General features: G+C 40.2%; 1 protein-coding gene across 4 annotated transcripts in view; it reads left to right on the top strand.

Moving 5' to 3' along the window:
• Positions 1-4,661: 4,661 nt before the first annotated feature.
• Positions 4,662-10,985, top strand: part of LOC136238615 (cGMP-specific 3',5'-cyclic phosphodiesterase-like) — a 29,626-nt gene continuing 23,302 nt past the window's right edge. For all 4 annotated transcript variants that reach the window (XR_010693088.1, XR_010693089.1, XR_010693090.1 and 1 more), the window contains exons 1-2: positions 4,662-4,834; positions 10,726-10,972. The gene's annotated coding sequence lies outside the window, so the exon portion shown is untranslated. The remainder of the gene's footprint in view (positions 4,835-10,725; positions 10,973-10,985) is intronic.

Genomic DNA, 10,985 nt, shown 5'->3' with positions numbered 1-10,985 from the left:
CCTATCATGAGACACTTATATATAGGATGATTGAATATTACTGCACATAGATAACTCATAGGGACTTAAATTTTGGACCAAAGACTCATCAATTAGTCTATTAAATTCAGTCAAAAAACTAGCCATATAGCATAACCCAATAATGAGAACTTGTAAGGTGTCTCAATGTTGTCAGTGTACGTATTATGAGACAGAAAAGTGTGTAAACTATTTCAATATCCTCTAGCTAGCTCTAACTTGGAGCAGAAAGCACATAAGGCAATAAAATTTGGACCAGGTACACACCGATAATTATGTTGTATATAGAACATTAAAATTTGATGGACATTGGTTACAATCAAGAGAGCAGAATTTCTTTGTATGGCTTCCTGGCATGTAAATGTTCGTACGTAATTATGAAACAGCTGATCATATTATGAGACAATTCTACTTTCAGACACTGACATTACAAATAGCTTCTAATTTATGTCAAGGTAGCTATATAAAACATTTACTAATACATCTTTTCAATAAAAACAAAGTATATCAACAGTCAGTGCAGTACACAATACCAATGCAGAGGCAGATATAATCACTGTATGTGTTTCCTTCACTTGAGATGTTACTGAAACATGCCAAAACTAACTCCTTAGCTGAGTAATTACTTTTTCTACCTTTTGGATATAGACAATGTTTCAAACAACATGTTATGAAGATGTGATGCCGTGCTACATTGACATGATTGTATTTCATCATCTTCAAAGTATTTACCAGCTTTTTACAGGATCATTTTAGACAGCAAAATTAAGCTTGAATATTACATGGTTATACGCTATATCGACATCTTCAATAACTCTCATGATTTAGTTAAAATTTTTACACACTTGTGAGAACTGGCATTTTATAGCATGCTACACACATTGAAGCAAGTGCCTAATTATAGCTCAAATTATCAAAGTGTCCCATATTATGTACTGTCTCATATTAGGAACACTTACCTTATGTTTCTTTACTGGTATACATAGCTAGCCACACAGTGGTGGCAACACTAGCTACTATAGTAATAATTTATTTATGATTGACTAGCATTCCAGAATTTATTTATTATTTATTTATAAAGCTTTTTGATGCAGGAGAGCCTGTATGAAAGGTCTGTGCGTAACCTGTGCCCACAGACAGAAATGTACAACTATACATGTACATTAATTAACTACATTACAACTACTTATTACTATGTAGAGTAACTATGTACATATTACTAGTTTGCAGATCAGTATCAGGAAAATTGGCAGAGACTATAGTTGTCTTGAGCATCAGTGGCATAGACATAAGAGATGAAATGAACAGGATTGATCAGAGTTGAGGTTAACCGTTAAATGGTCCCATAGATGTTTTGTAAGTTTTTGTTTGATGACGTAACGTGGTAAGGATAAGTTTATAACAGCTAGGTAGATGATTCCAAAGTCTTACAATTTGATTGAAATAGAAATGATGATGAGTGGTGGATAATGTCCTAGGATGGTGTAGTTTCAAGTGGCTTCCAGATCTAGTACTGTTGGTGTTGAAAGAGATATAATTTCTGATGTCTGTTGGTGTGTTCAAGGATTTGATCAGATCGAAACATTAAATCAGTCAGTTCATAGCTAGATGTACATTAATAGTTGTTGTAGCCTTGATTTATAAGATGAGATGTAGTCATTCAGTATGAGTTTTGTAGCTGCACACATTCCAGGGTGGTTAACTATATCTCTAACTATAGCTGAGGTCTCCATATTTGTGAGCAGTGACATTGTTTGTGATCTAACCAAGGAAATGTAAGTTAGAGTTGCTTTTTAGCTTCTATACAATAGACCCTAAGTGTACGTCTTATCAAGCCTAGAATTTTATATGCTTTAGTAGTAATAGTTTTATAGTCTGTCTTATTTCATATTATTTAGTATTTGGGGGGAAAGTCCATGCAGTTGATCAATTCGAGATTGCTGGAGAAAATGATACCAAGATCCTTGTGTTGTAAGAGTAAATTATGGCATTAAGGTGATTGGTGGTGCAACACATTGAGGTGAGTTTCCAGGCGGGCTACTTCAGCACCAGCCATCGTTTTAGCTGATTCGTACTCACGTGATGCTACTGAAGCCACGTGGTGCCATTAAGTGGGTGTGGCCAAGATGGATTTCTCGGACGATGAAGAGGAAGAAGGGCCCAAGTCTAATCATCCTTTAGACGCTGAAGAGATAAAGGAGAGGATGTGGGACAGTATTAAATGGACTTATCTGTTGCCATTTTGCGAGCGTTTCAAATTGATAAGTAAAGAACAGGAAGCGACCTTAGTCAAGATAGGGCGCTCGCCAGAAATCGTGTCTGCAGAGATTGTTAAAGCCGTGAAGCAGCAAGGGGAAGAAGGGTATCAAAGGTTTCGTCAAGCCTTGTCTGTGGGCTCAAAAGAGAATGCGAAAAAATTAGAACCAATCGCCCATATTTACAATAGACTACCAGAAACTTTACCGCCAGAAAAACAAGCTGAACCACAAGATGCCGCCACGGTGCAGAGGAACTGGCTGATCCGTCACTTTAAGTCAATGGGGAAAATTGACCACACCAGTATCCACTTTTCTTCCATGTTAGTCGACGTGTCCAAATGCATGGACCTAGATATGGAGGCTGCTGGAATATTTTGTCTGCAGTCAATGAAGATGTTTGATGGTAGCCCCTTGTTCACTGGGATGTACATGAGGGAGGCTGACACTCCTGATAATCTGTTCATATCGATGGAACGTAACAAGTTGGTTCACTCCAGAGATGGCGATGTCATGGAAGCATTGTGTCTGGAGATGGACAGGCCAGACCTCCTGAGATATATTAGTGAATTTCATAGTAAAGTTGAAATCATTCCTGCCGAACCTGAAGGTGTTAAATTGTACCTAAATGATCGCTTCATCGTACGAACTCTTGTTCACAATAAAAGAAATTTAACCTTCGACGACGTACTACGTGTCAAAGCCATTATCTCGGAGCATTACAAGATTGGTAGGCACATTTTCCAGTTCCGTGGTTGGATGAAAGGAGCAAATTCCTCAGCCATAATCTTCTGGCAGTTTCCTTATGTCTACATTGACTACTTGATGAAGGTTATCCTTGAGAAGGTCGATGATTTGGTTCACAGAGACATTTATCGTATTGAGCTACACATGTCACCCGACTCTTATGAAGACGTCACAGTGTACGACCTACAACACATCTACTTTCATAGACTGAAAGAAGACTTCAGGCGACACCACGCAGAGTACCTTGCCAAGAAGAAAGCGGAGGATGATAAGAAAGATGATGGCGGAGCTTCTGCAGGTGGCAAGGATGGTGGAGCTTCCGCTGGTGACAAGGATGGTGCTGGTTCCCAAGATGACACATCTCAACCACAGACACGTAGTAAAACGGCGAACAAGAAAACAGCAGAAAAGTCAAAATCTTCATCTGGTAAGAGTTCCCCAACCTCATCCAAGAGAAGTTTTGATGGGACTCCTCGTGATGACCCCTCCCGAATGAGTAAGGAACAACCATCAAAGAAGATGAGGCTAGCTTGTGTTAACAGTTCGCTATTAGAGCAACTTCACTGTTTTTAACTGCTATAGGGTGCACACTTAATAGAATAGTATAGATGGCACCATCGCTTGCTGCACAATGCTTGATTATATTTTTTGTAGCGATTTTGTGTTACCTACAAACTTGTTGGGGAGGTTTTGTGTTCGATGATAATGAAGCGATAGTTGGCAACGGTGATGTGTCGACTAGTAGTCCATTGGAGCGAGTGTTCTACAATGACTTGGGGTAATCCTATCACTAGTAAGACCAGCCACAAGTCTTACCGTCCACTAACTGTATTAACGTATTGCCTTAACTACTGGTGGAGTGGGGGATTGGATCCATTCCATATCTCTACCTGCTCAGCTGCACGTTTATTGTTGGCGGTCCTGGTGTACCCTTACTGGCTTCTCTGCTCTTCGCTGTACACCCTATCCACAGTGAAGCGGTAAGGACTACACATTTGAATCACACGTGATGTGTTGCCCTGCAGGTAGATGGTGTGGTGGGCAGAGCTGACTTGTGCGCAGCTGTGCTGTGTTTCGGCGCGTTTATTTGTTTCGCGAAGTGTTGCCGTGCAGACAGTAAGGCAGCTATATAGCTGATCTGTGGTGTGATGTAGGGCTACAGTGGATATGGCTGATGATGTGTGCAGTGTTCAGTGTGTGTAACATGTGTAAGGAACAAGGGATACCATAATAGTTAGTATTGTAGTGTAGTGTGTAAATAGTCGGAAAAGTTTCGTAAAGTACTCTTCAGCTACAAAATATTTTCTCAAACTTCCCCATAATTGCTCATCTACGAAACTTTTCTTTGCGTACTGTATAGCGGGATATTTTCAAGGAGAAAAATATTTTGCAGATGACCATTACTCTGAATTTCAAGGAGAAAATTTATGATCTTTTTATAATGCCAGTTTGACCAAAGCTGCATATTTTAAGGGGTGATTTTCACGGATTGGAACAAAAATGTGGACATTTTCCATTATAATTACAGGGAGTGTGTTTAGTGTATGATGTGGTGGTGTATTGTGGAGTGGAGCTGAAGTGTTTATTCTCTAACAGTTACTTGATGTCAAAGGTTGGGTTATAATGTATTTGATGTTCATGATCAAGTGTTTTTTCAGTCAGACCAGCTACGGTCTGTGTTGTGTCGTCAGGGAGTGTTGTTGACATGTGCAGCATGTGCTGTTGCCGTTAGATACTACATCATGGGTACTGGGATGCCTTCATTTTAACCAGTCGATAATCCAGCATCATTTGCTGACTCCATAGTAACCAGGGTGAGTACCACTATGTAACCATATAGTGACTTGCAACCATGGTGATATGTTACCATAGTGATGTGTGATGTTTAATGGGTTACAGAACTGTTTATTGTTGTAATAATCAGTTCTATTTGCTGCATGAAGGGAAACTTTACCTTAGCAAATTTGGCAGATTTACCCTTGTAAACATTTAGTTTACTGTGCTCAGTTGAGCAACAACAATTGTAGAGGAAGAAAGAATGATTACTGTTTCATAGCAAGGTATTCACGAGTAGGGGGTGATTGTGCTATATGAAATGTTGTACTGACTGACAAATACTGACAAATAAGTAATGTGAGGGACACCATTATAACTGCAAAATCATTAATTGCTAGTATATATGGGAATGCAAAGCTGTGAAGCAACATGATATAACCCTCAACAACTCCACCATTAAGTCAAGGGAAACATGGACAGGACTTGCTCCCACAGAAAGTTAATAAAAAAATTATTTTGACAATGACAATACTCAGTTCACATGTTCCTCTACTTTCATACTGTATGATTGTGGTATTCCAACTTAGTTCACTCTCACACAACTAGATACACAATATTTCTGACAAACAATAGTACAACCACAACTCTAGAAAGTTCTTTAATTATGCATGCGTTCATTATAATGTAGTGTGTGCATTAGTTAGTTCACATGCTACATGTGCCCCTCTTCAGTGTCAGCTTGTCTTCAAGCTCAAGTATTGCTTTCTGTATATCTGAGTGTATCTGAGTGATGGTCTTCTAACTCTTGATGGGTACCTCCGAACAGCTGAAAAGTCTGGGGAGTAGTCAATAAAGTGATCAATTGTTGGTGGAGTCAGCTAACAGTGTTTTCTTCTTGACACAACTGATCACCAATGTTTTGTTGGGTGTAGACGGTTCACACGTACTACCTTGCACCTTTTCCCATCTGTGATCTCCATGTTGAGAAGACTCTTAACTGCTTTAATTGTCCGTCAACCATCCCATTGCTTCTTTGCTGTAGGAATAGATGGCCACACACAACCACCTGCCTTAAACTATTGACTGAGTGTAATTTTTTCATAGTTTTCTTTTGTCTAGTGGCTACTACCGCAAGGTTGGTATTAGTCATTCATTTCTGCTAGTTTTACACTAAAAATGTGCTTGATAGGAATATGGAGCAAAAGCATGTGTCTTAGTGAACAATGTCATCTTGGGAGCTCTTCCATACATAAACTTTAAGGGAGACATACCCGTTGAAGAATACATTACTGTGTGATAAGTGTAAAGTACCAGTAGTAGATACTTTCCCAGTCATCTTTGGTGTTCACACAACAGCGTAGCATTTGTAAAATTGTGTGGTTTAACTGCTCCACCATACCATCCCCTTGAGGATGATAAGCTGTGGTATGAGATTTGCTGGCTCCAAACACTTCTAACATGCACTTCAATAGTGCACTTTCAAAATTACGTCCCTAGTTGAAATGAACAATCTCTGGGTTACCCATTACTGCAACAATCTCACTGGTTCAAGCACACTGATCAGTTTGATCAGGCATGGAAATTACCTCTACCCATTTCGTAAAGTGATCCTGTATAACTAGGAGGTATTGGTTATTGTTGACAGACAGGGGTACCTCTAAGACATCAATAGTAATTATCTTCCAGGCTTACCAGTTGGACTTGTACTGGTGTTGTTACTGGTTGTTGCATTTTCACACTGCCGACTGTCACATTCCTGGTCATGTTAACCCAGTAGGCTTCCTCCCGAAGGTGAAATCCAAGGTGAGCCTCATCATGGCAATGCTGAAGAGCCTCTGGTTGTAACAGTATCAGTCCATGGGTCCAGGGGCGTATGGAGGAGAAGCCCTTTGGATTTTACACACAACTTGAAACATTAAGAAAACTTCAGGTTTCCAGAATCTGGGATCTATTATGGAACATTAGTTAATAATAGTTTCTCACATGATAGCAACACTTATAGCTTATGATTTTGGTGAAAAGATCGAGATACTCTAATAAAGCAGTCAGGAAATTACTCTAATATAACAGTCACTTAGCTGTAGAGGAAACCCCTTTTCAAAATTCCTGCATATGCCCCTGGGGTCTGGGACATAACAGCGACATACTACTCCATCAACCAAAAGAAGCTGGGGCCACAGTTGTCTGTAACGGTGTAGAGGAGACTAATTCCATTGCTTGTCTTTAGGATACAAAGTGGAGGTTTCAAGAGCCTGAGGGAGTTGTTTGGTGATTGGATCCTGTTGTTGGCATTGGCGTAACAGCTGTGTGGAAGACATTGTAATAGTAACTGCTGCAGTCTCTACATGGTTTAGTTCACTGCAAAGGAAAGAGCATCTACATTGAGATTCAAAGCCCTTATGATACTTTATGTCAAAATCAAATTCTTGCATTGCCAGGATCCACTGACAGAGCATGTCCTCCATCTTTTGTGCAGACACCCTCTGGGGTGGGGCATGATCAGTGACCAAGTGAAACTTGCATCCCAACAAGTAGTGATGGAACTGTTTAAGTGAGTAGACAACAGCAAGCCGTTCCTTCTGAATAACACTGTAGCTAGTTACGTTCTGCCTTTGTTAGGGGTACAACTTGCATATGCTATGACACGGCTGTCTTGTTCCAGTACTGCTCCCAGCCCCTCAGCACTAGCACGACAAATTGGGTAGCATTGGAATATAAGTTGGGATTAGCCAGAATGGGTGCCTGGGTCAGAGCTGTTTTCAATGCTTGAAAAGCATCAGTACAACAGTGTATGTGGTACCCTTTTGTACCAACCCATTCAGAGGTGCTGCTATGGCAGAGAAACCAGATATGTAGCACTGATAATATGATGCCAGACCCAAAAACTGCTGCAGTACTGTAACATTTGTTGGAGTTGGCCAATCACAAACTGCCTGCATCTTCGTGTTATTGGGGGTCATACTTGCAGCAGTGAACACATGACAACCATACGTAACAAGTTTTTTCAATGACTGTCTGATGCAAGTCTCACCCTCAGGGGCAATCAATGTTTTTCCAGGAGAACTACCTGTTGTTCTTCATTCTTAAGTGTACCAAGACATCATCGATATATGAGAATACATAAGGAAGTCCACACATGGTTTTGTCCATGAGTCGCTGGAATGATTCCAGAGCTCCAGTTAGGCCAAACATAATCTGCTTGAAGTGGTACAGTCCCATTCCTGACCCAGGACAGAAACCATCTTGTAATAGTCATCTGGGTGTGCTGGCAACTGCCAGTAACCACTTTGGAGATATAATCTTGAAAAAAATAACAGCAGTTTGCAAGGCAGTACTGAACTTCAACTACAAGAAGAAGTGTATACACATCTTTTTTGATTCTTTCATTTAATTCTCTATATTCAATACACAAATGGATTTTTTTGGTACAAACACTGCTGGAGCCATCCACAGACTACCACTCCCCTCAATAATCCCTTGCTCTAACATCAAACAAAGTTGTTCATGTAGTACTGCGTCTTTACAGGAGCTCCAGATGTGGGGATGTGATGGAAAGCAGTGGTAGTGGCTCCTGGAATATTTCTGAATAAAGATTCACACTGGTGCAGTATTGGTGTCAATGATGCAGGAATAAGTTCTGGAAACTCGAAGGAAGGTGGTTTACCAGACTGTTGAACAGTGTAATCTTCTATCATATCAATCACTGGATCACTAATAGCCATCAATGAACATAGATTTAACCTGTTTCCATATATGCTTCTTCTACCACTGGTTGCACCACTACAAGGGCTGGATCACTACAGCTATGGAATTCTCGTGGAAGTATAGAAACTGGATTAGTTGAGAAACCTAATTGAAGAGCATGTTGTTGTAAAAAGTCAACACCTAATATCGCTGTAATGGTACTGTCACAAATTGGTCAAGGACTGAGGCATTGTCTTGTAATTACACAGGCAATGACACACAGCCTACTTTTAGAGGCTGGCCAGATGCTGTCACCAGACATTTAGATGGGAGAGGGAGTGACAGCGGATTTGATGTTTGTGAAACCATCACATCATGCCGTAAGAGAGAAATAGTAGAGCCTGAATCCAGCATTAGTATTCCCCCAATATGTGCATTTATAACAGAAGTCCGTGTGTGCACGATTGCAACTATAATAGTGTCTGAATAGCCTATGTTCGGGGATGTCTGGTGGCCATCACAGAATTCCCAAAATCGTTCCCAATGGGATGATCGACATTCTCTTTCTATGCGGTCTAGAATGTCACAATTATAGCACCGGTGTTGCTGGTTGTGACATTGAGGGTACAGGAGGGACACTGGTGTTGGAATGGCCTGGCTGAAACAATGTGGCACATCTTTAAGACGACTGGAAGTAGATATTAATGTTACTTGTTCTGTAAGCTCTGCAATTTGTTGCTGTAGGTGTTTTAGTTCACCAGTGGGCTCTCTAGGGCCTTCTGACACAGCTGCTAAATTCTTCTGCTTGTCCATCATAAGGAGTAATTGTGCCCTCTCGTCTACATCATTGCTTGTAGCTGTCTGCTTACAGAGTTTGGTAGACCTGCCAACAACTGATGTGACAACAGCTGCTTCTGGCTTGCTGCTTCTGGCTTGCTGCTTCTGGCTTGCTGCTTCTGGCTTGCTGCTTCTGGCTTGCTGCTTCCAAGGGAGGCATTGCCAAGCCAAATAGCTTGTTTAGATCGTAATAGAATACTGACAACGCTTTGCTTGGACAGAGTTTTCTTTTGTGGAAATCATCCAGTGAAACCAATTCCATTGGGGTCAACTTCTTACACAATTTTCTCTTAGCCTTCTTGTAATCTGACTGGTCCACCTCGCTCAATTCCAGTCAGTGCTTCTCCTTCAAGAAGAGTGTGTAGTTTTACCGATTTAGTTTTGTCATTCCAATTATTTGCTTTACAGCAGATTTCAAACTTTAGAAACCATTCACTGATGTCACCCATACAGAAGGGCTTAGGAATACTGATATGCTTCTCCACCATAATACGTACATAACCAGTTTCCGCTGCCAATGTGGTATTCCAACTTATTTCACTCACACACAACTAGATACACACAACTAGATACACACAACTAGATACACAATAATTCCGACAACCAACAATAGTACAACCACAGCAAGTTCAGAAAGTTCTCTAATTATAGCATGCATACAATCATTATAATGTGGTGTGTGCACAGTTCACCTGTTACATGATGATAAAACTGTAGCCAGGAGGTTTACCAATGTGTGCACCAACAGGACCACTATTAGTAGCTAATGATAATAATAATATTATGAGATCTAATTGTGGCACACAGCAACACAAATACAAACTGTATTAATTATACTGTGGGAAACTATTTAATTTTTTATGCAGCCATTGTCATCCTGGAAGTGTTCTGTCATTACTAATCCCCAATGAAGGAAGTTTTGTGTTATAAATTGACTACTAACCCTACTAGAATTAGTAGAGCATAGAATCGACTTCTCACTTCTCAATCACATAATAATCATTAAGTTCTTTATAGTCACCACAGTCATACAGTCCTATTGGTCAGTCTAATGGCGATGGTGCCAGTAATGCTATTCACAATCAAGTGTTTCAGTTGAGATGTGTTTGTTGACAGTTTCTCACTTATCACTACATCTACTCCATCAACATCTGGTTGTTATTGTGCCCCTATTGGCTCTGTTTTGATTGGTCGATGGGTTGTGTTCCTTTACTGGAATCACTGTTGGACCAGCGATCCATCTTTGTCATCATATTCCTGATTCTTTGTGTGGCTACACTGTCATACTGTATAATGTGTAGTTGTGATGAGAATAGAAGGTGTGTGTGTCTGTCTGTGTGTAGTGTGTGTGTGGTGGTGAGGGGGTACACACAATGATATATATATTAATGATGTCTGCTATCAACAGGATAGTCATCATGTGTGCTGTGTGGATGGTTATACCGTTCATCCCATCAAGTAACTTATTCTTCAGAGTTGGATTTGTTGTAGCAGAGCGTTCACTCTACCATTTATAATCTCATGTTATAACACTTGATATCATTATTGGATGGATGTTGTTAGTATTGTTGTGATAGGAAGGTGAACAGAGCTATCGTAATGCACTAAAACATCGCAGGATTTATCCTGACACTTATTACAACTTGGGAAATCTGGTTAGGATATTTG

Source organism: Dysidea avara, chromosome 11 (assembly GCF_963678975.1).
Source record: "Dysidea avara chromosome 11, odDysAvar1.4, whole genome shotgun sequence".
In the NCBI taxonomy this organism is placed as follows: Eukaryota; Metazoa; Porifera; class Demospongiae; order Dictyoceratida; family Dysideidae; genus Dysidea; species Dysidea avara.
The sequence above is the reverse complement of the archived record's forward strand: the minus strand, read 5'-3'. Positions and strand labels throughout refer to the sequence as shown.